The following is a 7,261-nucleotide window of genomic DNA, read 5'->3' as shown; positions in this document are numbered from 1 at the left end:
CTCTGCACTGATCATCAGATATCAAACTGAGGCAGAGCCAACCTATACCACTTAGACTAAAGTCACATCTTGTTCCTAGGTTAACTATGGGACAATTTGATCCACTAGCTCCTCCATGCCCAGGTTTACTCATCTATTAGGTAGAGATAGTGAGTTCCAAATGAACAGACAGAAGTTTTTTGTTTTTTGATTTTTTTGTTTGTTTGTTTGGGGGAGTAGTGCATAAACCAAGCAGCATATAGTGCTTAAATAATGTACTCATAAACAATGTACTCAGATTTTCAGGCAGCAATGATCCCATATGCTGATTTGCATTGTTTATTGCCCTTAAATCCTGTGGTAATCTCAAATTATCTGACTGTTTCTTAATAACAAAAATGGGGTTGTTTCAAAGACTAAGTGTTGATTCTATATGATCAGCCTGAAGTTGTTCCTCAACTAACATATAAATTATCTTACGTTTTTCCCCTGAGATCGGCCACTGAGAAATCCATATAGACTCTTCTGTGATCCTGGTGATATTTTCTGCTGTTTTTGGAATTGGGGAGACACTCATTGCCCCTAGTAAAAATTTTGGTTTGGAGTATTTACTCATCTCTGTCAAGGAGACTGGTTTGTAAGCAGATACTCTCCCTGATAAGTTCCCTCATTATCTCCAGGAAGAACCCTTGATTAATTTCCTCAAATGATCTCATAGAATTTAGAGTTACTAATAATAATCCTATTTTCCTTACTATATCTCTTTCCCATAGGTTTACTGGTAAAGTCTCGAACACATAAGGTTTAAAACTCCAGTGTTCTCATCAGGATCCTCCCAAGGGAGATAATTAGCACTTTGAGCAGGTTGTGAGATTTTTTCAATTCCCTCTAAGTTAGCTGGTGCTATATGTAAGGGCCACTTCTTAGGCCAGAAGTGACTGGACAGGACTGATATATCTTATCCGGTGTCCACTACACCTTTGAACTTTTTATAATTAATTTTAAGTTCAAGTAGGCGGCACTTGTGCCACACTAATTTAGACCAGTTCACTCTGTCTGGCAGTTTGGAAACTTAATATACTTGTGGGTGTCCATTCGAATTACAGGGTAATAAAATTATTTGAGCAAATGTATTTTTTTGGAGTAAGCCAAAGGGCATAATTTGACATTACAGTAACATTTAAATCTCCCTCAAAATAAGAATCTACTACTCTAGGTATCATCTCATTGGCCACTTTTAAATTGTTACATCCAAAAATTAACCCTATACTTCCTCTAGGGAGTGGCTTGAAAATCCTAGTAGGGATTTGTTGTAGCCCTAATTAAGGATTTAGTTCATTTGTCATTGAGGGTCATAAAGAAACTGTCTCACAGACGTGAGATCTGCTCTGGTAGAAATTTAACATCATCACACCTTATGGTAGGCTGTGATGACGTTTAATTGCACAACCTTTCTTCTGATTCCCCTGTATTTCTGGCCTGGGGATGGGCCGACCAGAAGATTTGTTACTCCTTACTAACAGAAGTGGAAGCCAGTAGGCAAACTGATAAGCCCCATCTTGGCCTGCCACATGGTCTTCAACTCTGTAATATCTATTACCAACAGCAGATGGAGCCCTGGACTTAAAATTATGAGCATTAAAATTACACATGTAAAGGCTGTTCCTCCCACAATGAAAGCAGATCCTGCAGGTTCTGCATACTAAATCTTGGGGCTGAAGAGTTTGTTTTGAAGCTGCTGTGAGAGTAATTGTTTGTAAATAGGCTGGATCAATATCAGAACAAAAGCGAAGAATCTCTGAAACCATCTCACAGACGTGAGATCTGCTCCGGTATAAACTCTGAATAAACTCAGAAAACCCTTTTTTCTGTGGGATATGAGAACATCTTGACAATATTTATTTGCATTTTCAAATGCCAATTGCTTAACAATAAACTCACAAGCACCTGGATCACCAAAGGAATGGTTTTCAGTCTGATAGAGTCACACAGGAAATCAGAATAAAGTTCATTGGCACCTTGCTTAACCTTACTCAGAACTAAACTAGATTGGTCCCTGGAGGCAATCTTTCTCCAGTATGCTTTGCACAGACTGTAATTTGATCATACACTGCAAATTCATACTTTAGCTGCCTTTCAAAATCAATGAATTCACCTATTCCTAAAAACATGTCCACGGGTGTTTGAAAATCTTGCCTCCAATTGCTTTCTGCCTGCTTCAAACAAAAGTCTGTCCAATATGACTGCAAGAGTAAAAATTCCCCCCACTCAAACAAGGTCTAGCGAAGGAAATCCAGTCACTCCGTGGGAGCAGTTGAGAGCAGATAGTCTCAAGCAAGCTCTGCACAAATGGTGAATTTGGACCATAGACCTTGTAGGCATTTTTTAACTCTTTAATAGTTTTAAAAAGAATTACACATGGTCCTGATCATTGAACCTGTTCAAAAACTGGAAAGAGTTGAAATTTGCTTGTGTCTTCCCCAGCTTCCTGTGCCTTTCCAATTCCCCGCTGGAATGAAGTAAGAAAAGTCATCGCCAGCTTAGAGTATCTGTTAAAATTTGTCCTTTTAAGAGACAATGGCTGAAATCAAATGGCTGGGACAGGTGCCGTAAAGCAAAACCTATTAAAATTCCCCGGTAAATCCTGGACTTCATTTTCTGGCTCACCTTCCTCAGACTGCAATTTTTCTGTAGATTCTTCCCTGTCTTCATGTTGAATTTGAGCTTGTAAGTCCTGTGGAGGAGGACTTTCTATATCTCTATGAATCTCCTCTGGATTCTCCTCTCTGTGAAAATGACCTTCTATCCCCCTGGAGACCAACTTTCTATGGTCTTCCTCTGTACTACTATAGTTTGGTTCAGGCAAGGCTAAGGTTTTTACTTTCAGTTTTGCCCCGAGGTTTTTTGTTTGAATATAATTTGTTTTAGTTTTTAACAGGCTTAGAGGAAAAGAGATTTCTGTAGCCTCAGGTAATTTCTCCATTTGAATAGAGTTAATGGCTCTTTGAATATCTTTCAATCGATCTTCAGGGGGCCATGGACTATGGCCCATGTAATCAAAAAGACAGATCTCTAATGCAGTCCAAACCTTTTGAATATTCTCAAAGTTTCCAGGTAATTCATCAGAAAGGCAAATTTTATGTTATTTTCTTCCAAATTTGTCCCATGTATGTAAATTTGGTGAATCTTGGTCATAAAACCAAGGGCAAAATTCACCTACTACCTCTAAGAATTGTAGCAACTGAGTCTTTTTAACTTGCTTTCCCTTATGATTAATTATTGTCTCTAAAATAGTCAAATACATGTCTTTATTGGTAGAAGTTGAATTCCCCATCAGTAAGTTTTTTTAACGTCCCTTTTCTTCAAAAACTGGCTAGTACTTCTGTGACCCTAAAATTTGTCAAAAATTCTGCATTTCTATAGCACGCTTCCTAACTCAACCTTGTCAATTTAACATATGAGCCCCATGTTGGGTGCCACCTCTTCCATTCGACCAGCACTAGCTTCATGTAAGAAGGTTTTATTCATGAGTAAACACTAGGGAGTTTTAAATTTAAGAGACAAGACTCTAATTACCTTTAGAACCAGCTCTGGGATGGTTTCTCCTAGCTCCCACCTCCAGGCACCCAATGCGATAGCGAGGTTTACTGAAGAGGCTAGCAAGAGAGCAAGAACACGCCAAGGAGTAAACTTTTTATTGAAGACCAAAAAATTCCAGGGAAAATCCTATCCAATGAAGGTTAAAGTGGGCAACATCCCAAGGTAAGGGGTGATGATTGGGTCTTTGGGGCAGTGGCCAGACACACCTCTGCATGGACAAACCCTTGGACCTGGAGAATTGTGGAGAAAGCTCTGATACAGCTGTGTTTAAGTGCCTCTCACCCAGTCAGGGAGGTAACTCAAATCACGTGTGAGGATGGTCTCCCACATGTTATCAGATTTTAAATAAAAAATCCAAAAAAAAAATAACAAAAAAATTAAAAACCCAGAAAATACTAACAAAAAAAAAATGAAGTCTACTTAATTGTAGGGAATACCAGCTCTTGGTGAAATAAAGGCACTAGGGATCTATACATTTCCTTACGTACTGTAGATCCCTGATTAAATCTTGTCTAGTAACTCCAGGAATTTCAAGCCTACTGTATGCCAAATCCTATCCCAGTTTTTTTATATATTTTAATAATTACCTTTCCCGAAGGTCTTACATTCTGCTTGGAGAAATTCTCACTTTTTTATATTAATTTTCTATCAGTGATAAACCTAGGGTTACTTAACTACTAAGCAAATATGTAGATCTTTATTTTTTTCACATTGAGACAGCCTCTTCATAAGTTGCTCAGGAACTCACAAAACTGCTGATGCTAGACTTGAACTTATCATCCTCCTGCCTGAGCCTCCTGAGCCACCTGAATTACAGTCCTATGCCACCAGCCAGGTAGCGTCATGATTTTAGAGATGACTAAATTAAGGGAGATTTTTCAAAGTTCATCCACTATGCAGACCACAGATATGGCTACTCATATAAATTTCAAATTATTATTTCATCTATGATGATAAAAATTTTGTTCTGTGTTGTTTCTATATAATGGAGGAGGAAGAGGCAGGGTTTCCAAAGGGGCACAAGAAACCTGTTGGGTGTGATGTAAATGTTCACTGTCTTGATTGTGCTGATGCTTTTATGTAGATGTAAATATATAAAAACTCAATGTATTGATAATTCAGTTTGTTTAGTTCATTGTATGTCAGTTTTACCTAATTTTTTAATTAATGAAAGATCTGTGAAGATATACAAGCAAATATAGATGACAATCAAGGACAGGAAAACATTTTCAACATCATGGATCAAACTGAATTGCAAGTAATGCACCCATAAGCGTGGCTGAAATTCCAAAGTCTGATAATGCAAACTGTTAGGCAAAGAAGAGAAACAAGAGCAACTTTTATTTATGGCTAAGGGGATCACAAAATTGTAAAGCCAACCTAGAAAGTGACTTTGGCAATTTCTTTTAAAGCTGCAGTCTTACCATATATCTACAGACTACATACTAGGTATTTATTTATTGGATTTCAAAGCTGGATTCCACACAAATTCTTCATTCAAAGGTTGATGATTTTTTTTTATTGGGAATGTGGCTCCTTAATAGGGGAATTATCTAACAAGCATGAGAATTCAGGTTTCATCACCAGTATCTCTCTCTCTGTCTCTCTCTCTGTCTCTCTCTCTCTCTGTCTCTCTCTCTCTCTCTCCCTCTCTCCCTCTCTCTCTCTCTCTCTCTCTCTCACACACACACACACACACACACACACACACACACACACACAATGTAACATATTTATTCATATTTTGCAAGAACAGAAAGCAATAATTACCCTTCAGTAAGTATTTACATATTATTAATCAAAAATGAACTCATAAATAAAGTGAAACATGATTCATAAAATATTAATAAGCAAACAAACATGGAAAGTTGCGGAGGTATCTTAAACACATTTTGATTAGGAAAATAGCTAGGATAAAAGGCCACATCTATATTATTCTGAGTATATGACATTCTGGATGACGCTAAGCAACAGACAATTACAAGATTTATGATTTCCCATGTCTCAGGATAACTAGGAAAGGGTAAAAATTGGATATCTTTGAGGCACTGAATCTATTCTGTAACATACTATAATTGTGGCTACTCTAGATTATGTTTTTTTTTTCCAATACTTAAACAACTGCATATCCTGGCATCTTTGGGTACAAATGTAATCATAGCAGATTGGGAGGCTGAGGGGAGATAGGAAGATAACATCTTCCAGGTCAGACTCGGCAACTTAGCAAGGCCCTAAGCAACTTGGAGAAACCCTACATCCAAATCAATCACAACAACTATCTAGTATTATCTTATTTTGAGTTGTAACTTCATATAAAATGTGTTATCTGAATTTACATGAAATAGGAAACATTGCATTCTTTAAAATGCTTCTTGTTACACTATATCAGAATTACTTTAACTTGCACTTTACTAGAGCTTAGATATTTAATGGAGGTGAATTTAAATTTTTTAAAAGATCTTAGTGATGCATGGAGACAAAAAATAGTAGAATAAACATAAATTAGTAATAAAATAAAACATACTATTTTATGGTTTGGCATACTGATATTTGAATACACAACCATAGGCCCAAAATTCTGGTTACAGTTTATTATTTCATGTATCAGAAAACCTTGCTTCTTTATATCTGACATGGATCTGGAATGCTAATATTTTAGTTGATCTTGTAGTTTTATTATTTCTTATGAAGACATATCCTTGATAAAGAACATAAAATATGACAATAGAATTTTCCAATTCTAGTCTTTGGTTTTTATGTAGATACACTGAATTTTGTAATTTTAAAAATACCAAAAGTATGAATACACCACAGTAAAACACTAGAATAAATTTAAGTTTAAATAAAAACATGCTACTTTTTCATGACATGGCAGAGTGCTATTATTACAGAAAACCATAGGCTCATTTAAATCGATACTGCAAACTCCCCCCTTTATTATACAACATTTTTTCTTTGATACCTGAAATTTTCTAGAATTCTTTTCTTTTCCCAGCTGTTTCATGAGCTTTAGAGTTATTCTTTACTAACATATAATTATTTAAATATTTTATAAAATCATGAGAATTGTCAATAAACAGAACTAACTGGACATAACTTTACTATGTACATATATGAATCTACCACAGTGAATAACATCATCAAGTAAATTTACAAAGTGGGGTCACAATTAGAATGAGATATTTTTCATTCTTCTATAATTATACCAAAATACATCCTCCTGTCATGTATAAGATACTCAATAATAAAAAAATTCTTATTTTATTTTTTAATATCCTTAATTTGTTGTTTTTTTTTAAATTTTGTGTCAAGGATTGAAACCAGAGCCTCAGAAGTACTAGTCAAGCATGCTATGACTGAGTGACAACCCCAGTGCCTTGATTATTTTAAATATGTAAATATTTCTTAAACTTAAATGACAAATTGATTTATTATAATTTCAATTAATTTTGTACAATTAAGAAGAACAATTTAAAATAGCCTAAAGAAAATATATTTTCTCTTTTCATGAGAACTATTTTCTCTTATATTTTCCATTCAAATTTTGACTAATGGTGTTCTGAGTTAATTTTTTTTTCACAAAAATGTTTTCCAAGTGCAATTTTAATCCAGTCACATTTGCCTTTTCATGAAGGTAGATGAAGAAGAAATGTTACCTAGATCATAATAGTGGAGATATTTT

This window comes from Callospermophilus lateralis, unplaced genomic scaffold (genome assembly GCF_048772815.1).
Source record: "Callospermophilus lateralis isolate mCalLat2 unplaced genomic scaffold, mCalLat2.hap1 Scaffold_79, whole genome shotgun sequence".
NCBI lineage: Eukaryota > Metazoa > Chordata > Mammalia > Rodentia > Sciuridae > Callospermophilus > Callospermophilus lateralis.
The sequence above is the reverse complement of the archived record's forward strand: the minus strand, read 5'-3'. Positions refer to the sequence as shown.